We start from the raw sequence: 27363 nt of genomic DNA on the forward strand, positions 1-27363 counted from the left end.
TCTTCCTGCCAAAACATCAGCAAATATTTTATAATCCACATTTAAAAGGGAAATGGGACGGTAGTTCTTAAGTTGTGTCTTTTCAGTTTCTAATTTTGGTATCAATGTGATGAAAGCTTCCTTCCACGATTCAGGCGCCTTCTTTCCCTCCATAATTTCATTGCTGACCTCCATCAGTGGTTGAATCAAATAGTCACTTAATGTCTTATAGTACTTGGAGGTCAAGCCATCTGGCCCTGGAGACTTGCCCAGCTTCATATTCTGAATGGCATGTTCTATCTCTAATCGTGTTATTTTACTATTCAGGAGTGATCTATTTTCTTGTGATAGTTTTTTAAGTCCATTTTTCTCCAAAAATTTTGCAATCTCTTCCTCATTTTGTGGCCCTTGAGTGTATAATTTCTTAAAATATTTCTGGAAACATTTTCTAATTTCCACCGGGTTCTGAATATATCTTCCTTCTATTTCCAAATTTGTTACTATGTTCAACTTTTGTCTCTTCTTCAACTGCCAAGCCAGCAGTTTCCCACATTTGTTAGCCGATTCAAATGTTTTTTGTTTCATTAATTTAATCTTCCATTCTATTTCCTGATTTATCAGTTTGGAATATTGTGCCTGATGAAGTTTAATTTCTCTCAAGATCGGCTGTGACTTCGGGTTTATTCTTAGTTTCTTCTCTAACTCTTTAATTTTCCCCAAAATCTTATCCTTTTTCTCATTTTGTAGTCTTTTCTTTATGGCGTTCTGTTGTATCAAGAACCCTCTCATCACAGCTTTGCTTGCGTCCCAGATTGTTCTTTTTTCCACTGCAGTGTTCAAATTTATCTCAAAATAGTCCTTTATTGTTTTTTTGGCCTTCTTAATAATCTCCTGATCTCTAAACAAGTTGTCATTCATCTTCCATCTAAAGGAGCCGGTTGGTAATAGTGTCATGTCCATTTTCAACGCGTTATGATCGGAGCAGGTCTTTGGGCAGATTTCCACTTTCCTAACCTTAGGAGCCAGACCTCTAGAAATCCATATTTGGTCAATTCTTGTCCAAGTCAGTTGGGCTTCAGAGAAAAATGTTCCTTCTTTCCCCAAGGGGTTCTTTGTCCTCCATATATCAATCCAGTCCATGTTGTCTGTCATTTCGAAAAAGGTCTTTGGTAGTCTGCCCTCTTTAGTAACCTTTTGGCTTTGTGACCTATCCATGTTCGTTGAGACGATCCCATTCATATCTCCCATCATGATGATGTTATCGTAGTCCAGATAGTCCAGCATAATCTCATGCAACTTCTTATAGAATTCTGATTTCCCTTCATTTGGAGCGTAGATTCCTAATATCAAAATTTTCTCTCCTTGGTGCTGTATTTCAATTGCCAAAATTCTTCCATGTTCATCTTTAAATAGAAATTTTGGTGAGAGGCTCTCCTTTGCATATATCACCACTCCTCTCTTCTTAACTGAATCCGAAGATATAAATTCTTGGCCTAACCTTTTATTTACCAATATTTTTCTGTGGAGCCTAGTCACATGTGTTTCTTGTAAACAAGTAATGTCTAGTTGCTCCTTTTTTAATATGTGAAAGATTTTCTTCCTTTTTTCCGGGCTGTTACAGCCATTTATATTCCAGCTTAAAAGTTGCAGAGACATCCTGGATAAATCTGTTTAATTTCCTTGGGATGGTGTTTTGTTCTGTGAGTCTTCAGGGTTCTGTGGTACAGGTACCTGTGGTGGTTCAGGCCCTGAGGGTAATTCAAGTCCTTTATGAAGGTCCTCTCCGTAGGCAGTCAAAAACTTATCCCTATCTTCCAAAGTTCTGATTTTAATCTTCTTCCCTCTAAAGGTAAAGGATAATCCTTGGGGAAAGTCCCACCTAAAGATGATTGAGTTGCTTCTCAGCAGTTTTACTAAGTCCAAATATTCAGATCTAAGGTCCAACAGCTGTTTAGGAATGTCCTTAAAAATCTCAATTCTTTTGTCCGAAATGTTCAGGGATTTTCCGTAGTGCAGGCCCAAAATCTTGTCCCTTTCCTCCTTTGATCTCAACGTAATCAAACAGTCTCTGGGCTTCTCTCTCTTTATGAATCTTCCAAGTCTGAAGGCTGACACAATTTTAAAGTCTTCCTCCTCTAGACCCCAGAACTTGGAGAATTCTTTGGTCAAAAACTCAGCTAGATTGCCTTCTTCCGCTTCTGGTATCGATCTTATCCTTAAGTTAGTCTCCCTGTTCCGAAGTTCCAACATAGAGAGGTAGGTCTGGTGTTCCCCAACCTGCTTGCTGAGCGGCCTTACTTCTTTTTCCAACTCTCCCACTCTTTGGCTGGTCTCTTCGGCCAGTTTCTGATTTTCACCTGCAGCCTCCTTCAGTTGTCCGATTGCTTGTGCATTTTGTGCAACTTGCCCGGATAATTTGTTTAAAGTTTCTGTATTAAGGTCAATTTTCGCAGTTTGTTGGTCAACTTTCCTGTCCAAAGACTCCAATTTCTCAAGAATTCTCTCTAATACAGAACCAGATCCTCCTGAGGCCATCTCTTCTAGTTGTAATTCCTCAGTTTCTCCCTCCCCTGCCTGTGACAGGGAGGTAGCTTTTTCCTCCGAGGGCAGAGTAGGCACAGATGATCTGCGTGTTTGTGAGGCTGCAGTTAAGGTTGTCAGAGTTGTTTGTCTAGTTCTTAATCCCTTTCTTTTTGCGCCACTCATTCCAAAGTTATCTAGCAGTCAAGGTCAAGCTGAGTTGTTCCCATGAGAAAGCTACGGCCCAGGTGGTAGCAGTCAAACAGAGGGCCGGGAAATAGAAAGTAAAACAATGTTTTTGTTATAAATCCTCGATCCTCTAGGGGGAGCATAAAATGTCCTAAGAAGAAGAGTCCATTCCAATCATACAAAATCTGAACCAATACTTAGGGATCTTCACAAAAGTAGTTTTAGCAGAGTTGGTTTTAAGTTTGCCACAATATTTCAAGTTGTGCTTACTGGAGTTCCGTAGTGCAAGAACGTAACCGTTCTGAACTCCCTCAGATTGTCTCAAAGTTTAAATACAATGTATCCAAATTTGCAGTCTGACAGTTCTACTGCTCAGGCAGTTCTGACACCTGGGCTTCTTAAGTAAAGTTGTAATCCACAAAGAAGAGGATATATAAGTCCTGATAAAAGTCCAAAAATCAGTTACTTACAGTCTTTAGGGGGATTGAAAGTAATTTCTGCGGGTGCTCAATCTGAGCTGTCAAAAGTTCTCTCTGTGCCTCCACTCCTCCTGCTCTTTGCTTTAATAGTCAATGGCTGCGGAAGACGGACTTCCTTTTCCTCGTCACTCCGCTTTCAGCTTGTTTTCAGTATTTTTAGTCCCAAAATTTAGTAAAATCCTCAGTTACTCACGGATTGTTGCGTTTTAGAATCTTGTGTTGCAGGAAGAAAGGTCGGCGCTCACCGGCAACAGCAGCGCGGCTTCGCTCCGCTGAATGCGCATAGACCCACAGCGCCGCTGCCCCCTCTGCGATCCGGAGCCCCTTACGGGGTTCCCTCAACGTTTCGGGGGTTGCTCCTGGCGCCCGCCGGGTCCCGAGACCGCAGGCTTCCGCTGCCTGCGGTTTTCCAAAATGGGTCTCCGCTTCGCCGTAGCGGACGACCCTTTTCCAGCGGAGCTTCCCTCTCCCGGTTAGGAAAGGGCAGCCATTACCGTTCGCGCCGCCTCCGGAAGTCTCGCCACATACGTATCCTGAAGGATACATAACCGGAGGTAAACGTATGTAGAGGTACCACTGTACTGGATTAGACAGGGTTTGGGTCTGTTCCAGCAGAATTCCTCTTATGTCCCTTATGTTCTTATGATGGTACGGATTGGCTGGGGAAATGAATGATAAGGTGAAATGTGAATGTGCCTAAATGCTGTAGGAGTGCACAGGGACTCTATGCGGGGCAGCCACTTTTAGTGGCAGCCACACAGTGAGTGTAAGATATAGTTTCATTCTGAAACAGGTTGAAAGCTCACCTCAGGCTACAGTCCAAGGATCATGGCGCAGCACCTCCATTTGGGCTCTTTCAGGAACTATATGCCTGTAACCTTTTCTGACTAGCGTGTGCAGGGAAGTGGTCATTATAATTCCAACTCATCTCCAACCATGAAATTTATTAATACACCAGTGATCTACAGATAGAACAAATTTCTTTTCTTTTCGTGTAAAGCAATTAAACTTAAACTTGTGAAACATAACTGAGGTTAAAGAAAGGGCCATTTAGCAGCATGACTGGAGAATTTAAAAATCACCTTTTCGACACCGTCATGAAAAGGGGTTAATTTCATAAGTTTTCCCGGTCTTGATGCAATCTTAAGCATAAGGGTAAATTCATTTGTTCTGATTATGGTCATTTTTTACAAGGCTCATCTGGAAAATGATGGCATCTCTGTCTAATACACATTAATTTATACATCTTCCGCACTAGCCGTCAGGTATGCAATTTGATTCCCCTCTTTCCCACGTTTGAGATACAAAAAATATATTTTGCTAGCTGAACAGCCTAGGCTGCCTTCGGAAAGAAGCTGGTTTTATTTATTTATTAATTTTTTTTGAGTCTGAGTATTAAAGCAAAAGTATTGGCCATATTTAAGGCAGGTGGCTTAGAAAATGACTTTGAAAAATGAGACCAAATCCATACAGATTTATGGCACCATGGCAAGTGTGGGAGCAGCAATGACATTTAAAAAAGCATCATTCCAGTCCTCAGCCTTATGTAGATATACAACCATGCCCATATGAAATGACATTATTGCTGGTCTAAACACTATATAGTCCACTGAGTACATTTCCCCTAGCCTGCTTGCAACATGGCCAGGATCAGAGTACAGTTTTGGGGGTTGCTTCTACATTTTTTTATATTTTTAAAACAGGCTGATGGTTTGCAAAAGGAATAGCTGTGCCATGATTCAATTAGCAATAAACCTTTCAGTTTAACATGTTGTGTTAAGGGCTTTTCATGCTCATTCAAGCTGCAAAATTGCAGCTGTGAAGGGCTACATTCTTAACAGATGCATTGTTTAGACAATGTTGATATAGAATTGCACTGAACTAAGTCTTACTTCGAGTAGACCCATGGACCTAGATTCAGTGTTCTCTTACCGCCAGCACAAGGGCTGTTGCGCTAGGATAAGGGTGAGAATAATGATTTCAGGTACAACATGGTAGAAAGAACCCTGCCTGGACACTCGTGACCCACAGCTAGCTAGAGTAGTAGAAAACAGTGAGCCATATGGAATAATGATCCCATTCAGTATTAGGCAGCTTCAGATGGAGCCTTGTAGAGGAGCAGACTTCTAAGGGCAATAATTGAGAGAAGAGCTCATAGGGAGAGGCTGAGCATTAGAAATTAGAAAGCAGCACATCAAAAACCATTGAGGTTTAGAAATTGTACCTTCAGGTACTTGTATGTCAAAAGCTTTTTGGGAGTACTTGAAAAAATGTTGACCCCCCCCCCCCCAGTTGTCCCCTCTCCCAGCTGAGATCAGATTTGAGCATGGAATATATCATTGTGCCATGAACCAAATATCACTCCAATGTCTCCATGTCTGGTGTAGGGATGGAAGGATCTATCCATTTTGGCTCTCTCAGTTTCTCATTCTTCCAATCTTCAATTCATTTTTCCATATTCCTGCAGCAATTGGGGCATGAAAATTCAGCAGCATTTTAGTGTAAAATTCTCTTAATAATTCAGTTTTGACTAATGCACATATTTTTGTAAGCAAAGTCTCCTAAGATTATGCATTGTTTGTATTTTTACAAATATATTCATTTTTATGCACACTGGCCCCTAATATATCACTTTTTGTAAATCCTGATTGGGTCGAGAATTGCACTGCAAAAATTGGATAAGTGCGAATTTTGAAGGGTGGCAGTGTGTCCATTCTCGTATTGTTTTGGAAACTGCAGATTTGATGGATCTGCCTTTAAATGTGAACTGAATTGGATTTTTCCCTCATCCCTAGTGGATGTTCTTCTAGGGCATCATGGTACTTAAGAACAATGCTGGTCATATCCTTGCCCTTTCTGATTCATCTGTAGAATCCGATGCTATTATCCCACAAAGGGGCTTTGTGAGACCAGGGCTTAATTAATTTCTAACATGCTTCATCATAGTCATAGACAACTTTGACAAGAATCAATAGCAAAGAATTTTGTTCAGTTAATTTGGCTGGCTTCTGCAACTCATTTCCATTCATCACTTTTGAATGAGCAGGCTTTATTTAACATGTTAATTCTTCCAGCTGTTAACATACAACTTTTGGATAGGGTGAAAACTGAGAATAAACTGTTAAGAAGCTCGTTTCCCTTGAACAAAAATATTCTTTAAAGTTAGAAAGTAAAAGGAAAGTAAAAGGAAAGAAACTTATGAAAACATGAGCAGTTACCAAACTGAAAGGAATTATGGTTCCCCACAGCTTTATGTTCTAGTTTTGAAAAGGTTTGACTTCAGCTGTTCTGGAGCAAGATCCACTGCCAAAGTCTTCAGTTGCTGCTGAATCCCCCCCCCCCTTAAAGCAACATTAAAAGTGACTTTCAGGATTTCTGGTGAGGAACCAGAACCCTGAAACAGGTGTCACTACTGTTTACTTGGGTGGAGCTTTTGGTAGGGTGGCAGTGAGGTTGGGGCTACACCAGTATAACTTCTGCCACCCACCTGGCACTCCCTCTGGTTCAGCCACAGTGCAGCCAATTAAAATGCAATTTTGTACATCTTTTCCCATATATATATATATAGCAAAGTAGGATTCCAACCACAGTTCAGTTCACTATGAAATGCAGACCAAGCAAATCCCACCTCCACCCCCAGTGGTGTCTCTCCTATGCTGGAAGACTGGAAGGAAGAGCCAAAATCAAAATCATTTCACTTTCCCTTATGGTAATGCTGGGGAACCTCAAGCCTAGGGGCCAAATGCAGTCATACTGGCCTCTCTGTTTTGCCCATAGCATACCTCCTCCCCAGCCGTACCCCTTCTCACCAGCCCACTGGCCCTGCTTTGCACCCTTCTTGAGTGTTTTTGCCTTCCTAGAATATGTCCCTGATCTCTGACCATGCCTCTTGCTTGCTTGATCCAGCCAAAGACTGATATTCCATTCCCTCTCCCACCTGGGTTTCCATTTCCTCCCAATGCTCAGCATGCCCAGTCCTCTTTGGGGCCCCCTTTTGGTCTTCCCTTTTATTGTACAGCAGCCTGTGGATGCCTGCTCCCTGAACACCAGGAATCAAGGTTTGCAATTCAGAAGCTTTGGGATCATTGTCTGCTCACCTAAGGCAGATTTTTGCTCACCTCAGGCCACTATGTGAATGGCTATTTGAATGCTTGATGCTATATTTCTTTATTCCAATCTTGTTTTTTCAATGATAAGTACGGTATGTACGGTACTTCTATATCTATAAATCACCTTGCAACTCTTTTATGAGAGGAAGCCTTTTAATGAATAACAATAACATCTGTCTGAGAATAATGTTTCTGGGGACTGCTGGAAAATTAAGTCAGAGGAGATTGCTCTGTGTCCACTATAATGGGGCTTCTAGTCATTTTTCTCAGCCAGCAGAAGCTGGCTGTAAGATGCTCTTATATATGACATTACACTACTGCTTCCTCTCAAAGGAAGACTGCCATTTAGGTGTTCTCACTTGTGTGGCAGTAACCTGGAAGCGTACCCAGTATGAGCAGTCAAGTGAGATTGCACAAAGCACTCTTGTTTTTTATACAGTGCAATGCTCTCTTTTTTTATTAGCGAACAAAAGGCAGAATCAGTGCCAGATTTACGTATAAGCTAAACAAGCTATAGTTTGGGGCCCCACTCTCTTGGGGGGCCAAAAAAAGATTTAAAGGGGAAAAACACACACCCAGATGTACATTTCCAAAATATAAGATAAAAAACAAATAAAATAAAACCTACATACAGTTAGAGCTTAATTATCTCACTATTAATATACTTCTTCTTAATTGTATTTCACTATTAATATACTTCTTAATTGTATTTCAGTTCAACAATTACTTTGTTATGGGCAAATGGCTTTAGATACATATTAGGTCCATAAATTACCATATAGCATATATTCAACACAAAAAACAGCAACAATTTGTTGTTGACAAAGGACAACTAGACATATAAAGAGCCCCATTACCTTCAGTAGCTAATAATAATAATAATAATAATAATAATAATAATAATAATAATAATAATAATAATTTATTATTTATACCCCGCCCATCTGGCTGGGCCTCCCCAGCCACTCTGGGCGGCTTCCATAGAAACCAAAAATACAGTAAAATATCACACGTTAAAAACTTCCCTGAACAGGGCTGCCTTAAGATGTCTTCTGAATGTCAGGTAGTTGTTTATCGCTTTGACATCTGATGGGAGGGTGTTCCACAGGGCGGGCGCCACTACCGAAAAGGCCCTCTGCCTGGTTCCCTGTAGCTTTGCTTCTCGCAATGAGGGAACCGCCAGAAGGCCCTCGGCGCTGGACCTCAGCGTCCGGGCAGAATGATGGGGGTGGAGACGCTCCTTCAGGTATACTGGACCGAGGCCGCTTAGGGCCTTATCAAACCTAAATCTGAGCCTGGGCAGAATACAGAATTGTAACTGGGAGACAATGAACCACTCCCCACCCCACCCCACCCCACCCCTAGCACTGCGTAGCTGCTGATTTATAAAAAAAAATGTGTTTACATTATCAAGGCCCTCTGTGCCAATACTGTTGGTCTACAAATGCCCTAGGCTTAGCCTGTGTGGTGCACCCCTGACTGTATTTCCTGACAAAAAAAATTCCTTCCAGTAGCACCTTAAAGACCAACTAAGTCAGTTCTTGGTATGAGCTTTCGTGTGCATGCACACTTCTTTCCTGAGAATGCATTTGGGACACCACTCACCTGAATTCACCTCAGTGTTTTCAATGCACACAGAAATCTTTAACCAACAGGGGGAAGGCCTGCTTAGATCCAGTCCACATAAAATCACGGTGTAGCGATTCGAGTTTCAGACTAGCTCTTGAGAGACCACAATTCAGATCCATACTTGGCCAGGGAGCTCCTTTTATTTATTTTTATTTATAAAATTTGTATACCACCCTATACCCACAGGTCTCAGGATGGTTCACATGGAGCAGCCTCGAGCCAGTTACTGTTATCTCAGTCTAAACTACCCCATAGTGTTGGGTTGTTTTGAGGAGAAAATGTGTGTCCTTGAACTCCTTGGAGCATAAAGGAGCCAGCTGAGCACACACTCTCTTCTCCTCCAAAACACTTGGGGGGGGGGGGCAAGATCCACACATTGCCAGTCCTCTACTCCCAAGCCTGCACCTCTACTTTTGAAAACATTTTAGATGTTTCTCTATCGTCCTCTATTTGGACAACATCATTGTTACAGTGGGCAACACTGAGCCCAAAGTTTATAAAGTTTATAAATTGTAGTCTGAGCGTATGCATATTAACTAAGGAGAAAACAGCCCTAAATTCAATGGCCTTTACTTTCAGCTTGGTATGTTTAGGATTGCAGCCCCTCATTTTTATTTTTAAGAATGGTGATTTCTTCCACCACTTGCTGATTTTTGTTTTCTATTCCAACGCACAAGCACTCAAACTGAAGGCGATCTGGTGGTACAAAGCCTTCCTTTTCGTTTTGCTTTTCAGAAGGAAGAGCGGCTGTGGTTACGGCAATTTTGTAACCTCATACTTTTTTTCATTCTCTGAGTATTCTCTCCCCCCCCCCTTCACACATCATTTCTGGGATAATATATCATGCCTTCCACCCTCTGGAGCAGCTGGCATGATACTATTGAATAGATGCAGCACATTGATTCTTGACTGCTGGGAATTACCAGCTGGCACAGTGGGTAACAGGATAAGTATTAACTGTAGCAGATAGAGTTGTTTCTCCTGTACAGGAAGGGGTCCCTCAAAAAGTACTCTGGAGGGATGGATTTCCTTTCCTTTAAATCTCAACAACACAGGAAATTTGTCTTTTATAAGTACATTATGAGATGCTCTTAAAACGGGACGTTTTCTTTGGTGTTTACATTCATTTCTTCCAGATCCATATTTAAAAATTGCCTTCTTTCAAGACTGATTTAAAACTCCTGCAAAACTGCTTCAGAATTGTGAGAGTGGAGGGGCTCCACCAGCGACATCACAGACACTAGCCAGACACAACTACTGTGTGTAGAATTGGCTCTCTTCTCCCCTCTAAGAGCAGAGATAAAATATTTCTTGGTTTGGTGCGGAATGAAAACCTGCACCTGATCCGATCTGATCAGGGCACACAGTGCAACAGGGGAGATTAAAATGCATTCATGTGGGGAAAAGGCTGCTGTTGTGTACATGAATTCAAATGCCCCTTCAGATAAGAAGCCAGTTAAGGTGAGCTAGAGCCAGCCACCATCCCTGTCTCCTTAACAGGAAACCTCCGTACCTCTCAGGTAACCTACTGTATTTTTGGTTGGTAAAGGAAATTCAGATGGCATCATCCCTTATCTAGTTCTACCAGGTGGAAGTAGCATAGTATCTTCTTAACCCATAATTTATAATAGGGTATGGACTCTCCTCGTCCCTCACCATAAAGCCTCCATTCCATTGTGCTGTCTCTTGGGTTGTGCTTTGTGTCTATGAACCCTCAGAGTTCCTCTTCAAAGGGGAATACCCCTGGAAGGGGACTTAACTCCTCAGGTTACCATTGCCTCCATTTGTCCTGTGGCTATCACTCTTACAGCAATGGCTGCTGTGGCTGTGGCTGATGATGACCTAGGAACTCCTACTCTTCCCTTACCAGCCCTCAGCAGATAGTTTTTGGCCCCTTACTCCCCCCCCCCCGCATGTGTGTCCTGTAAATTCAGAAAGTCATGGGGCACTGTGAGAATGCCAGAAACCCACCACCACCAGATATGCATCAGTCCCAGCCTAGCTATAATTGCATTCCAATTATTATTCATTCATTCATTCATTCATTCCCTGCCCATCTGGCTGGGGTTCTGCAGTTCTGCAAAGGGTATCTGTCCACCAGAACTCTGGCAGTGCGGATAAAATTTATGCCTCCCTGAGCTCCTTGGGGAAGGCTGGAGTCAAAATGTAATAAATAAATTGTGCAATCATCAAAAGCATTTAGGTTTTCTGGCTAAAGCGCAGTAATCCCACTTTCTCTGGGAAAGAGCTTGTTCAACCGGAAATAGCACCAATTGCTAAGGACTCCTTGCATCTTTCTAGTTTGCAAGCTGTGCAGATGGCAAAATAAGCTGGAGCCCTGGCAAAGGTGGAAGAGATTAGATACTCTGCCACATAATCCTTCTTGGTTGAACGCTGGAAAGCAGGAAGCTTAACACAAAGCAGTAAAGAATATATATATACCTCCTAGTAGTCAGCTCAGCGGCTGCCATTACCTGTGTTTCAATGATGCTTTATCTCTGCTCCAATGTAGCACTGTTGTTTAAGGACATAGGCAAACCTCTCTATTTATGTGTACGAATGCACTCTTGTCCCAGTACAGAGCCACAGCTGTGGTCTGGTGCACACACAGACCGCTTGCACATGGGATTCCTCAGACACAGTTTCCCTTGTACATACCAGTCTGCCTCTTTCATTAAACTGAAGGTGGAATTCCTTGCAGGCATAGATCTGGTCCAACAGGATTTCCTGGACCCAGGACAGTGAATATGAATTGGACCCTCTGAATTCCTAATTGTGTGGTAGACTACAAAAGTGAGTGAAGGAAATAATGTGGACATGGAGGAAAGTGCATAAACAAACATACTCCAGTGCACAGGTAGACTCTTCTTCTCCATCCAGCCTTTGGCTAGCAGCAACAACAAAAAGCTTTCCCTGTTTTCCTTATGCTCTGGGAGGCCTCCCTGCAAGTCCCAAGTGGGGGAAGTTGGCATCCTTCCTCTGATTGCTTAGCAACAGAATCCTTTAGCTGCAGCTGATGCTCTATATCTGCTTTAGATCACTGCCTCCACAGTTTGCTTTCTAACTTTCGTCATAGATGCTTGAGTGAGGTGCTTTTTCAAAAAGCTAGAAGTCCAGGGGCTCTGCTGACTCACTTGTACCCCTGCTATTGGCTATCTTATGAACATCAGAGCTCACATCCTCTGTGGCCAAAATGGTTATCATAATAATTCACTGTAACCAACCCTTCAGAGAGCCCACAGGTACTCCAAAGTTGACAAAGAAGCCAATGCCTGGAAGGGATTCTATCTTCATTTGAAAGGCAGGGACAGATAGTGAGAGAAAAGGCTATAGAATAATAGAATTGTAGCATTAGAGGTGTCCCTTGGGGTCATCTAGTCCAACTCCCTGCAATGCAAAGTTCCCATGTTCTTGTTAACAACAAACTTTCAGATTATTAGTTCCCAATGATATATATAAACTTAGGGAAGAAAAACCAAGTGTTTCTTTCTGTTTGGTAAATATTTGGCATTGAGATGACATTGAGAGCTGATTGGAAAATACCATTTGTGCAATATCATGCATGGCAGCTACAGCTATTTATCATTGCAGAAACCCATTTCTTGAGATACACAATATCTGTGTCATCCCTCCCCATTTTTTTGCAGATGTAGTTAAAGAAAAGTGGATAATCATTCGATGAGGATGAAAAAGTTGCCATACATGATCAGACCATTAGTTTATTTGGCCTCGGGGACCAGCAATACGTGATGCTTGAGAGGAAGACAAACAGCCCATAATAAGCCTCGGCTGTTGGGAAATGCTGCACACGGGATAGAAAATTCCTTCACACTCTCTCTAGGCCTTATGCACTGAAGCTTGAAGTCTGAGTCATTATCTTAGCTTGCATAGCTGCAAACGTTATTAATGATCCTAACATTACCAAGAGCTTCTGAAAAGCAGTTATAATATTTTTCTTTATGACCTCCCGAGGCACAAAACTCCCGCATGGACTATCTGCTTCAATGCAAAAGAAAAAAAGAAAAAAGTATTTTGTTCTAGTGAGTCTAAATTTACTGCCCTCTAATTTTATTGAATGTCTGTTTGCTCTCAGATTGCTGTGGCAGCACAATAATGGAGTGGAGCAAAGCCCCTTCTTATTACATTTGGCATCATGCAAACACTCAGGAGTTAAAATTAAGAGTGGTTCATGTCCCATCTCTCCATTAAAACCAAAAGGAGGCTCTACTATCTCACTTTAATTGGAAAACAAAACACTTACCTGGTTATACACACACACACACACACCTGGTTATATAGTTACTTCTAGACCCCCAAAAATCCATATTATGCAGGCAGAAAAAGTCAAGGTTCATGTGCACAATGAATGATAAAAAAAACACCAATTTGCCAGAAAGAGAAACTATAAAGGTGCCTAACATAGAACCTCCTGCACTTATTGTAGACTTCAACTAGCTTACAATGCCTGAACATTTCACCTAGTTCTGTGAAAAAGAAAAAGTTATAACCTAGGAGTAAGGAAACTTATCCTGAGGGCCAAACTCTCACAGGCCAGCCTTCCAGTGGCTCATACCAATAGTGGGTGGAGCCAAAGACAAAGGCAGGAAGGCCAAATACAAACCTAGGCAAGGTTTTTGTACAGTCCAGCCACACAAATGTCAGAGGTTTGTGACATCTATCCATCCAGGCGAGCAAGAGGCATGACTGCAGTCTGAGGACATGTTCCACTCCAGAAGGATGCAGAACAGGATCAATGAGAGGTATAGCCTGTGGAGGGGGCATGGCTGGGGAGATTCCTGAATAGAGTGGCATGGAGTGTTGCATTCAGCCCCCAGGACTAAAGTGCTCCACCTGTTACAGCCACCTGTTCATTGTCCCATGTCATTGTCTTCTTCTTCTTCTTCTTCTTCTTCTTCTTCTTCTTCTTCTTCTTCTTCTTCCTCTTCGGTAATCACTCATAGCTGAGTAAGATTGTCTTCCATATACATAGTTTTAAAAGCGAGTCCGTAAAGTGACTGTGGAGGCCAATTTTGGATCCACTGAGGGGACATAGGTTTCTGGGCAGGAGGTGATCATGGTGAGGGTTTGCCAAACATACTTTCCTCTTAGCTCATTTCTCCCTTTCGTCCTGAGTTCAAGCATCTTCAGAACCCATGACATCTTTGGTAAAGGCTGTTCTCCAATTGGAGCACTCACAGGCCAGTGTTTCCCAGTTGTCAGTGTTTATACCAACAACTGGGGAAACCATGGGGAAACCATTTGGTGCTTTGAATATCCCAGAGTGTGGTTCTGATTTGAACCCCCTGGCAAAGCAGACCATGCAAGTCCAATTAGCCCAAGTGGGGTCTGAACTAATTCTTGCCTTCAATGCACAATCCTAGCTTGAATTCTCATTCTCTCTCTCTCTCTCTCTCTCTCTCTCAAATCTTATATTTTCAAGATCTCAAAAATTCAGCATTTTCCTGGAAATATAAATAGTCCTATAAATCATTTCAGTTAAATAAGTAAATGTAAAATTTTCCACTATTACTGTGGGACGTGAATTGATCAAAACAATATAGGCCAAAGAGATTGACTTATCCTCCATGTCTTGCATAATCATTGAGGGCCTTGTATATCAACAGCTGAGGAGCATTAGGTAGAAACTGTGAGAGCTTTAAGAAACTCTTCCACATTGGTGGATTCTGGCGTTCCAAACGGAATTTGGGATAATTAAAGAGAGGCAACAAGTTTAACCAATATAACATTTACACAACAATCCTCCATAATTGAAGTCTTAGAAAAGATAGGGAAACATATATTTCTGGTCCATATAACTTTACAAGTTTTTACCCATTATTCCATTTTGTAGTTTCCACATTATTCTGTGAATTTTTATATAAAAAAATGTGCCCTTTGATTTCCATACTCCACAGTGCAATCCTATAGCTCGCTTCTTAAGAGCCTCCTTGCATTGAACAGATCTTATTCCCAGGTAAATGGATAGAGGATTGCAGTCTAAATATGTATTTTCTCTAAAAATACATATTTAATTGTGTGTTTTATATGTTTAAATGGCTGAGAACTGTGTCACAACATTCGGAGAAATAAGAAATCCAGTGACTAGTTAAGAATAAGAATAAGAATAAGAAATAAGAAATCCAGTGACCAGACTGGACATTACTCTGAGGGGTATAGATCAGGTCATTTCATATAGTAATTCACCAAGTTCTAATTCCTCAAATATCCATATGACTCCATACATGCCAAATGAGAGTCATAATAATTAAGTCATCCTTTTGCTATTGCCAAGGCAAAAATAAGCACAGTTTGAGTAATTTCCTTCACCAGCCAGAGGTTGTGATTATTGTGATTATTATACCAATCATTCTCAGAAGGGGTTCTATAACCAAGACCACTATATGTGCAACTTGATGAGAGTATCAAAACCATCTCAAAACAGAAGCAGGGGCAGTTAATTATTTGAAACCACAACTCCACAAGGATGCTAGGCTATGTAGTATGCCAGTCTGACCATTGCACAAATGTACCCTACTGAACTTTCAATTTCTTTAACTAGCATTCCAGAAACCTAAGCCGAACCATGATATTTGAAATATAATTCTTCTGGAGAGAAAATCCTTTTAAAAAATTTATCGGCTAAAAGGAGAAAGCTGTTACTATACCTGTTTGTCTTATTTAATAAGGGAAATCCTGCCTGTGGAATATCTAGCCTGTACATTTTTACCATCTTGAAACATTTTGCACCATTAGGGAAGTATTTATAGCCACCAGTAAATGAACCGCCGCAAAAGATTCCATCTCATGTGTTTTCCCCTCAAAGATTTTTATGTTCCTGCTCCCTGAAATAAAATATATAACTCTCATGCTTGCCTTATTATTACTTAATCTATCAAGGAATTCTGAACAGTTAAGGCTTCTGTAAATCCACAGCAAATGAAATAAAATAACTAGAAGCAAATTCCCCCCACCCTTCTCTTTGGTGGTAAAAGTGTCTATGAGGAAAGGGATGATGAAAATTAATGTATCTCTTTAAGTATCGACAAACCTAGACACACAATTTTGTTTTCAAGTAAGGCACCAGGCAGTCCAAAAGCAACAGGACTCTCTATGAGAAGAAGGGATCTATAGACATAAATGAACACCTTGGGGAGAGTGAGCAAGAGCTAAGACTTGAAGGAAATATTTTATATATGTAAAGTCTTTGGCTTGATCTTCTATTTAAAAGCTCTCGGACAGACGGGTTGTGCAAAACCGCCGTCTGTGCTTGCAGAAAGCTACCTGCCCATCCCTGTAGATTAGTGGTTCTCAGAGGGTGTGGCAGGAGAGGATGGCAAGTGTGGTGGGAAGATTCAAGGACAATAAAAGAAACATTTAAACATTTCAGTGTAGCATAGTATAGTGTCAATTTTTTTTTAATATAATTTGCAGAATATGAATAGATATCTTTTCAAAATCAAGCATTGCTCGGAGTTGATTCTTCACCCCCCACTGTATTTTTATCAATAAAAAATTGGTGTGGTGCAAACAATATTTTATTCTGAAAGTGTGGCCTAGAGAAAAAAGTTTGAGAACTACTGCTGTAGCTAGATGAACCAATGGACCGACTCAGTATAGCCTTCTTCAGGCATGCATTATCACATGACTAACATCAGGGGGCAGCAAACTTTTTCAGCAGGGGGCTGGTCCACTGTCCCTCAGACCTTGGGGGGGGACCTATATTTTGAAGGGGGAAAATGAACAAATTCCTATGCCCCGCAAATAACCCAGAGATGCATTTTAAATAAAAGGACACATTCCACTCATGTAAAAACACGCTGATTGCCGGACCGTCCGCGGGCCAGATTTAGAAGGTGATTGGGCCGGATCCAGCCCCCGGACCTTAGTTTGCCTACCCATGACTAACATCATGTGGAGGGAGAAAGCTGAGACAAGCTTGCTTACTCACCTGTCATCTCTGTCATCTTTCATGACTTCAAGGGTGACTGTAGCGAACAACCTGTTGTACTCATGCATGCCCCCTGCACATTTTAGAACCTTAATTTTTCTAGGGTTCCAAAATGTACTGGGAGAGGTGCGCTTTTGTAACTCATAATTATTTAAATATTCATTCAAACTCCTTTACTCAGGGTCTCTGGAGGGTTCACAACAAAGAAATGATACAGAAGCAAGCAGCATAGCATTCACAAACATTAAAAATAGCAATAGTCTTTCTCATATGTGCATACATATACATGGCAAAACTTACTTTCATGATGCAAAGCAACAAAACAGATCACCACCCTCTGCCTTTCAGGCTGTCAGCAGAGAACCTCTCCACTTGGTCACTATCCCTGAAGCTTAGTCTTGCTGGCCACAGAAGAGAAATTGTCTTTGTTTATTCTCCTCAGCTCCACAACTGTCTTCTCAAAATGGCTGCTGGTACCAATTGCTCAACGAGTAAAATGAAAATAGCATCAGCCACTGCCATACTCTCCTTTGGTCAGAAAAGTGAGGGCCGGGCATCCAATGAAATATTAATATTAATATTAATATCAATGTAGAAAAGGCTGAGCCAATGCAAACAGGAACTGAGCAGGAAGAGTAGGCAGTATTTCTTCTTTTTGCAATTTTTTTCCAATTTGTTTTTACCAATACAAATTTACAGCCAAACAGTTTGTACAATCATCTCATGAGATTCTCTGAATCTCCTGACTTCCCTGCATTCCCTGCATAGGTCCTTATAACAATATTTAAAACTACATATCATTCCGTCCTCCACAGTTTCCATTTTTCCAAATTATCCATAGTCTCCATCACATTACAAGTGAGTCTTAAAGTCCAGCTAAAGTTTTAATTTGCTTACAGAGTAGGCAGCATTTCTAACAACAACAACAACAATTGTATTTGCACCAGCCCATCTGACAGGGTTGCCCCAACCAATCTGGGCAGCTTCCAACATACCATATATAAAAACATTTTAAAAATCACACATTAAAAAACTTCCATATACATGTACTATATTATGAATGTTTTACAGAATATTTGCTGGGATCTTTTGCTGGTGCCATAGGAAGTACTGTTGTGCACCCTGGTGCCTGTGGGTGAAATGAGGGGAAGCCCTGTGGTAATAGGTCAAAAAGGGTCAATAAACGGCTTTTGGGAAACCAAAAGTTTTTAATGGAAATGTGACAGGAAGTTAACAGATGGGCATATGATCTTGGGATCAACTTCAACTATTCTGAACAACAGGAATAGCCAACATAGGGCTCTCCAAGTGTTGTTGGACTGCAATTCCCACCAATTCCCTTCAGTGCCAGTGTGGTGTAGTGGTCAAGAGTGGTGGACTCGTAATCTGGTGAACCAGTTTGCGTCTCCGCTCCTCCACATGCAGCTGCTGAGTGACCTTGGGCTAGTCACACTTCTCTGAAGTCTCTCAGCCCCACTCACCACACAGAGTGTTTGTTGTGGGGGGGGAGGGAGGGAAAGGAGAATGTTAGCCACTTTGAGACTCCTTCAGGTAGTGATAAAGTGGGATATCAAATCCAAACTCCTCCTCCTCCTCCTCCTCCTCCTCCTCCTCTTCTTCTTCTTCTTCTTCATCACCCCTGTGCATGGGCCATGGCTGGGGCTGATGGGAACTGCATTCCAATACCATCTGGAGGGCACCATGTTGGATACCCCTACTATAGGCAGAAGTTATAAAAGGCTTTTTATGTAGCAATTTATTCCTGGAAGCATGTTTGTTCAAATGCATTGACTAATGAACTGAGCAATGTTATGTTGTGTGTTGAATAATAGATGTATTTGTCACTTGACTTCTGCTTCTGCTTCTGTTTTTAAGAAAAGGTTGGTTGAGGACCTCCTGCATTTCAGACTCATCATTTCAAGAGAAGCCCACTGAGTTATAGACAGAGCTATGGCTCCACAAGCTATGGTGCTTGACTGGAAACCAAACAATATAAATGTCATATCTGTTTAAATTTGGTTGTGCTAATTAGAAACCTTATGGTGAAGATGATCTATTTGCAACACTGGGTGTCACTGCATGAGCTGTTCTCCTTCCATGGCTTTCGGAAATCAATCCAAGTCCTACAGGCAGTTGCCCGGGAATTATCGAAGTAAGGCCATTGTTTTGATAATAATAATCCTGCAAAAATCTGTCTCATTAAAGAATGATATTCATTCTACCAAAAAAGGATTGAAATTCAACTCAGTTCACATTTAAAGATGAACCTGTTTAATATGCACTTTCTGAAGTGCTACACAAACTGAAACACTGCCATCTTTCAAATTCTCACTCCTCTGAATTTTTCAGTGCAGTTCGTCAACCAAAGCTGGATCTAGACACATTTTTTAAAAAAAAAATCATCAGGAAAACGTGTTGTAAACCTCATAATGGGAAATCACATTGGCAAAAGACAGAACTCTACAGTGCCATCTGGTGTCGCAGTGTTATAACGCATTTAAAACACTTTTTCTTTACTAATGTAGCTGAGTCCCAAATAATGTACACACAAAGTGCATGTACTATGGGGAGGTGTACAAAAAAGTGTACATATTAGTGTAAATAGCATTAACATGAATTAACTTGGGGGAAATTGCTTTGCAAAAAAAGTGTAGAATAGGCAGTAGATTGAAATAGGAAAAGAAAAAAAAACTAAAATCAGCAGATCCACCCATCCCTAAACCCAAGTAGTGTGCCAGGGTGATGAGATTATTTAGGAGGCCAAATTACAACCTTCTCCACACCTCCTCTCTTTTGTACGTGAATCAAAAACCAGATGGGGGAAATCAGGGGAAGAATTTGTGACCTACATACTAGGAATTTTTGACCTACATATGTTCTACAGGTATGGCTGACACCTCCACCTAGGGAACAACAACAACAAAAGGATTCCTGATTTGCAAGCCCTGGTTCATCCAAGTGTGTGTGGAATTTTATAACTGCCCATTGCAGACTAAAAAGGAGGAATATAAAAAATATTTATAAAACTGGAGAAAATAACCCTCTAGAACAGGCATCCCCAACCCGTGGCCCTCCAGATGTTTTGGCATACAACTCCCATGATCCCTGGCTAACAGGACCAGTGGTCAGGGATGATGGGAATTGTAGTCCAAAACATCTGGAGGGCCGAAGGTTGGGGATGCCTGCTCTAGAATCTCTTCCTGCTCACTCACCCACCCAATAGCAGTCAGGATAGTCAGGTGGACCTATCTTACTCTGATTCATTTTGGCTTCTCCTTCTCCCTGAATAAACTTAATTCCTCTTATTTTTCAAGAGGCTGCCATAGGGTGGTGGAGGAGGAAATATCCCTTCAGTCTTCAAAATGCTTAAAATGCTTAATCCTTTGTAACAGTGGAGAGGAGAGGGAAAGGGCCTGAGTAAAATAAGCTGTTTAAAGTGGCATGATATTGTTTTAAATGCATGGTGTCAGCATGGCCCTAGAATGCATGTTGAGTAATTTTATGCAAGGCAGCCACTATGCATGCAAGCTGATTCAAGAGCGCCTACAGCACATGCCTTCAAGTGCAAGCCAAACCATACAGTCCAGGAAGAGGGAAGCTGGTAGCTAGTGGTGGGGCAGGGCTGGGTCTGAAACAGTGGGTCTGTGGGGGCTTCAGGCCCTCTGCCAGGGCCTGACCTGGCCACCCACTAGCTCCAGCGCAACCGAGCCAAACGTTTCCACAGTTTTTCCATGAACATTTTTGGCAGCATCAAAATATACAATATCTATACATATATATTCCCAATGGGGACTGTTCACCTACTTGGGAAGCTGGCCTTCATTCTGATTAGACTTTGTCCTCAGTGGCATAGTTACACAGGAAAATCTGATTGGCCATGAAGGATCATTACATGATCTCCAATAGCCTTGGATTGTCTATGTGACTTTTCAGGAGGAGAAATATTCTGCAATTAGAAGAATAAAATCATCTTGATGCATGGACAGATAGGGGAAAACTGGCTATAAGGTTTTTTTGGGGGGGAAGGCAAACACCCCTCCCTGCTTTATTTTTTTACTCCAAAATTAAAATGAGATGACATTAAGATTAGGCCTTCTAAAAATTACATGGATCTGCAAAGAAAAGATGTAAAGCAAAAAAATTGGCAGGAGGGTGGAACTTGAAATATTTGTTGAAGATATCATTTCATTCCAGTTTCTACTCATTAGAAAATTCAGAGTTTTAAGTACTTACTGGGAAAGCAAGGAAACATGGGTTGTTGCTACAGTCTGCTAGGGGTGTTTGTGAAGTGTAATTAGCGTTTGTAAAACACTTTCTGATTCTTCGATGGAAGTGTAACATAGTCTGGTGAATAGGAACTAGTGCCCAAAGCAATGCAGAGTGTTAATTAAGATACCCTTTAAGGTGAATTACTTATGGTAATTTTATCTGAAAAGCAGGCTTTCCCAACAATCACATCATCAAATAATACAAAAATGGAGTGTATGTTTATGATCTTTTAAGACGGCAAATTTGTTTTGATTACATCAAATAACATCTGCTTAGTTTTGTCTGTATTCAAAAGCGCCATGCTTATGCATAATAATGAAATATTGCTTTTGTATAGTTCAGTAGAGGTGGCCAGCCTTTGTTTTTCTCTCATTAACAGAGTGACAGAGCTGAAAAAGCTAAGGATACATTCAAAATGTTGCCTTCCCCTTATCCAGAGTTTGCTTGGGATGATTCATTTTCACACTGCGCTGAAAGAATTTCCATTGGGGGAAAAACATTCCTTTTAGAACAACATGATGCCTCCCAGCAAGCAGTCCACGAATTCCAGTGAGTGACCAGTGCCTAAAAATACTATTAAAATCCAAAGAAGAGTATATGCCAGGGTATGTTTGCCTAAACAACAGCACAAAGTTCTCAGTGATGAAAACAATACCTGCCTAATATCAATGTGCAGTGAGTTCCAATGTGTGCTGCCACATTGAAGCATTGATTCACTGCAAATGCAGGACTGTTTGTGTCTTGGGAACAAAATGGTTAACTGGACACACATGGAGTAAGACAATCCTTTAAGTAAACTGGACCCAAGCTGTTGAGGGCTTCATAAATGTGTTCAGAGCAACAGGTTTTTTTGCTGAATCTATCTGTAGGGTAGTTTGTTACCTTCAGAGTCTTTCCTTTCTCTCTCCCTTCTCTTGCCCTTCATGGAGTTTTTGGTAACATTTCAGTAACGTACTACTGCAGATGATGCTCTCTGGTTGCACTCAGTGCCAGCAACAATGTTGTCTGCAGAGGCAGATCTTCCTCTGGCAGATTAGGAGTCTCAAATGAGCAGGGGGCAATTGACTTGTCAGAATATTTACCCATTTCAAATTGCCAGCTACACCCCTTAATGACTTTTGCAATAATAATACCAAAAATATAAAAAGTCTGTCACTGTATCAGCGGTGCTGCAGGGTATGTGGTAATAAGGAGGAGAAGATGGATTGAGTCAGGGGGAAGAAACCTTGTTAAAAACAAATTGCTGTGATTGACAAGATGAGCTGTGACAAACAGGTAGGAAAATAAGCAGTTCTGAATGGCTGAAAGTTGTGTTTGGGCTCGGGTTTTTGCTAGTCCAAAGTCCTGATACTGTGACCATTGCAGGTGCTTTATTTAAATACAGATCACGTGCATCTGAAGTGGACTCCAATTTGTGAAAGTTTATACCACAACAAATTTGCTAGTTTTTATAAGGTGCCACAAGAATCTGTAATTTGAAGTCACTCTCGGCACAGTTTGACCCCTAGGACAGAATGATGGGGAGAGTGGGGTTTTGAGTCTCTCTGATTAGAGGGCAAAGATACACGGAGGGAGGGGAGAGAGGGAGCTCCCACCACCCTAGAATTACAGTATGGTAAATCCGTCACCACCTGTGTATTTTCCATTGTTATTTGTCATATCACATGAACGATCTTTTTTCTCAAAATCTGAAAATTGAGAAGACTGAATGAATGTCTGCCAGGATTGGTTAACATCTGCAATGGTTTCATGAGGAATGACTTTCACTATATAGATATAGATATATAGATATAGGATCAGACATTTCAAAGCTGCACCAGCAGCTACAGAAGGGGCATGTCTCAGATTGCTTTTCAGTTCTTTTCATCAGCTCTAGTTCCAGGATGTATGTCATCCATCCCTCTAATAGATGAGCTGCTGCTGGAGCAACATTTAAACCCTTCAAACTGAGAATCGGTGCTTCCTGAGTTGAGTTCAGTCTCCTTGCATCTTACATCAAAGGAGAACATGGGCAAGGAGACCAATTCACGAGCAAGAGGGGAGGGGTCTGTGAGCAAGAGACCCAACATACAAGAGGCATTGGCCCTGTGACAAAGCATCAAGGTAGCAAGTGAGTTAGATAGGTGTGCAAATTCGGCAGCAGGGCAAGGATGCCAGGGCAGTCTGTGACCGTATTGGGCAGAACATCACATATGTACATCTCTTGGCTGGACACTTTTAACAATTGCACTAATGAAGTCTGTGTCCATTTGCCAGTCTCAGGATCTGGGAATCCCCACACACCTAGATGACTTTGGGTTTCATGCTATTCGAGGTCTACGACCAGAGGCGGTAAAGTCATGAATTTGCTCGACTCTCAGGGAGAAGCATAAAACTTGAGCTGTGGCTTCACCCTCTGGGTAAATTGCAAGAGATTGCAAGGTGTGCTGGTCCATGATCCCAGGATTTAACTGTTAATTAGACACTCCAAGTTTATGTCATTTTTTTCCTGGGGCTCTCAGTGACCCAAAGCGGGGCAGGGCGGGAGAGAAACTATCAGAAATGAAAGCACCACAGGACTGTTGTGCACCTGTAGGGCCAGGAAGGGGCAGGAGAGGCTCTCCTGAGCATGCCCACCCCTCACTGTACTATTTTCTAAGTAAATAGACAGGGATTTCTTCAACCATAGCACCACTTGCTGTGGATCCTGCTATGGGCTCTGCCAACTAGGCTCAGTCATTCCTGCCAAAAGGCAGTCAATAAAACTTTAAATTAAATAAAAAGTGCTTTTTCTAATAATTCCTGACAGATAAGACTATAAAACAGCAGCTGGAAGTAGGATATTCACCGCCAGAAAGGCAGCCTTAAAATAGATCCTTCAATATGTTTTTTTCCTAAGAAGCCAATCACAGTACTATAATAAAAATTATTAATGCAAAGATTTGGCATGCCTCTACCTGAAGGCAAATTTCCACTTCCAAAGACAGGACCTAAAGTATCGGAGAAGAAGCATGTTAACTTGGATTTACCAGCTTTGGAGTCACTATATTGCCGAGAAAGCTCAGTGTAAGCTACTTGGGACTGAAAAGCAGCAAGACAATTCACCGAGCGATCTTCAGGGGGTGTTCAGAAGACTGCATTATGCATAGATGTCAAGCAAATACATGATGCCTTATAATTGCTTCCAGTTCAGCTGGTCTTCAACACCCAGGACCTGAATGCTGAGAATTCTCTTTTTCAGCAATTGACAGTAGAGGAAAGTTTCAGGGGTCTTCCATTAAAGTCATATTGAGCCAATGTTAGTCATACACATTGGGCTGGATTCACCTAGAGAGTTGTGCTAGGAGGAGCAAACACAGCAAAACCTAGCAGTGCAACTAGGGTTTTCACTCCTCTCTTCCATATGCGTGCCCCGCCCAGCGCCCAGTCAGGAAAGGAGAGGGGAGATGCCACAATACTTGCACTGAATTCAACCTCCACCACGGAAATAGGAACTGTCAAAAGATGAGCCCTATTTGTGAGCTGCAGCATGATTGTTCAAGACTGACCTTTGGGTAAGCTGCCAGGCAGACGCCGCTTTTGGAAGGAGAGCAGGCAATGGTGTAAAACTCTGTGGATATATTTTCATGGGTGGTGGATGTTATTTCTGACCAGTCACATTGTTCTGATTGGTACCTGATTAATTAAACTCAGTCCCTAACATCAAAAACAGGGAACCAGGCAGAGGGCCTTCTTGGTAGTGGCACCCGCCCTGTGGAACGCCCTCCCATCAGATGTAAAGGAAATAAACAACTATTGACTTTTAGACGACATCTGAAGGTAGCCCTGTTTAGGGAAGTTTTTAATGTTTGATGTTTTATCACTTTTTTATTATTATTAATATTCTGTTGGGAGCCACCCAGAGTGGCTAGGGAAACCCAGCCAGATGGGCGGGGTATAAATAAATTATTATTATTAGTAGTAGTAGTAGTAGTAGTAGTAGCCCCACTGAAATCAGTGGACTTCACTAACTTAGGTGCACTGATTTCAATGGGCTGTATCCAACACTCACACAATATAGCTTTCCTGTCCTCTCCTCCCCCTACACTCTCAAAATCTGCACCAACCCTCTGGTGTGGATTTTGAGGGCGTGTGCAGAGTTGCAGGGGAGGGAGGAGCATTGCACGAGAGGAATTCTGCTGCACCAGAGGAAGAGCAGCATTGGATATGACCCAGTTGGTCTATTTTGAGCATGACTATCATATATCATCGAGAGGGAAGGAGATGGTGGCCATTGTAATCTTTTATCTGCAGTTCTCTTGTTCAGCTACTCTCTAGCAACCTTTGTACTAAACATGCCGTCTGTCAGTTGTCAAAATTTCAGATTCTGTTCTAAGCAGCTGATAGGAGACAACAGTTGGGAAGACTAATACAAAACTTTATGTGAAAGCTTAAACACCGTCTGATATTATATTCTTTTGAAGATCTCAGATGAAATCAAAACATGGCATGATGTTGTGCTACACTGTGTTAAGCAAAATGAATAATCTCTGACAAAAGAAGATCAGAAGGAAACGAGTTATGTATGTGTGGGTGCCAAAAGTATAATTGTTTGTGCTGGATTTTGCATCCTGCTGCTTGCTTCTAATATGAGATTTGTGACAATATATACAGAAACATCACTTAATAATAATCTGTTCAAAAGCTATGTAAAACTATTGTTTCATAGTACTGGATTGCTCATAAAAGTGTTTATGAAGACTGCATGTATTCCCTTCAAGACTGACTGGTAAGTAATCAGGAAATGTAATAACTTGAAATTCTTGCCATAAACAACTTAAAGCATCAGTGAAGCGCCTGTAGCTGGCAGATAATGCAGGTTGTACAGCAGGGGTGGGGAGCTTGTGGCTCTCCAGATGTTGCTGAACTCCAGCTGCTGTCAGTCCCAGCCAGCACGGACAATGGCTATGGATGATGGGAGTTGTAGTCCATCCCTGTTGAACAGTCAGTCTTCATGCTACACACCCATTGAATCAGTGAGGTATAGTGGCCAGAATGTCAAACTCAGAGGAGGGAGATCATGGTTCAGATCTCCCACTCAACCCCACGTGATCTTGGACTAGTCACTATGCCTAGTCTACTTTACTGCTGGAGGAGAATTCACCCTGAGCTCTCGGGGGAAAGAACGTGATTAAGTTAATCGTGGCAATCTAAATGTCACTTGCAATATGGAAAGAGTGCATTTTGTTCCAAGGTGGTGTGATTAAGGAAAATGGAACCCACAGCTTTCCTAGATATGTATTTCTACTCTCAGGAGTCACCCACCCAGCTCCATGACTATTTAGCTCCAGAAATGCTGCAGGATCAGGTGTTTACAGACCATTCATTGGGCCCAGTATAATCAATGAAATGAAAAATCATGTATGAAAAGGGTCTGCATTTATAGTATACAGTAGGTGTGCCCTCAGTGAAGGACTTTTGCCCCTGAAAAAAATATCTCAAGAGTTGACATGTTTATTTGCTACACACAGTGAAAAGCAGAGGAAGAGAACAAAAAGTGCATTCAGTAGATTTTGTATTATTTCATAAGGGATGCTAGTGTTGGTTGGTGACTGATAGTCACACCGACTTATTTGATGGGAGAACGAGAGGCTATTTTGCAGCTGCTGATTGAATTATGCACTGCAAAATGTAATCTGCTGAATATATGTATCAACTAAATAATAAGCAGATCTAGGGGTGGGTATTTTTGTTTTGCTTTGTTTTGCTCAAAAGCTGTTCTATTTTGCAAGATATTTAAATGCATTCTGGGTGGTACTCTGGAGATTGAAACTACTACCTCATAAAATTGCCAATTTTGTACTTTCTTGCAAACTCAGGGCCAATCAATGTGAGCTCCCATAATCAGCTTAAGTTGCCAGGTCTTTGAGTGAGCGCAGAGAAATTGGTTTATTGCGTGGAATAAATGTGTTGAGCGGTGAATTTGTATTCATCTCCCCCTCCCCCCAGCACAAACTGCAACTATCCTGCTGTGTTCAAACCAATCTGTATGGAACAGGTGGTTTTCATAAACTCTGGGTACAACCGACAGAGATAATTTCCTGCAAGAGCCCCACTGAAACAAAAAGGAATTGTGCAGGAATATAACTTTGATGTCCATGCAACTCTCACTAGTTTGTCTGAATGTCAGTGCCCATGTTAGGGGGTGCTAGATACAAAATTCAGATATAAGGAACTGCAGAGACATGTTTTCTGCTCTGTGAAATTCAGTGAAGCTGCACTG

The sequence above is a fragment of the Podarcis gaigeae genome, assembly GCF_964106915.1.
Source record: "Podarcis gaigeae genome assembly, chromosome: 3".
Lineage (NCBI taxonomy): Eukaryota > Metazoa > Chordata > Lepidosauria > Squamata > Lacertidae > Podarcis > Podarcis gaigeae.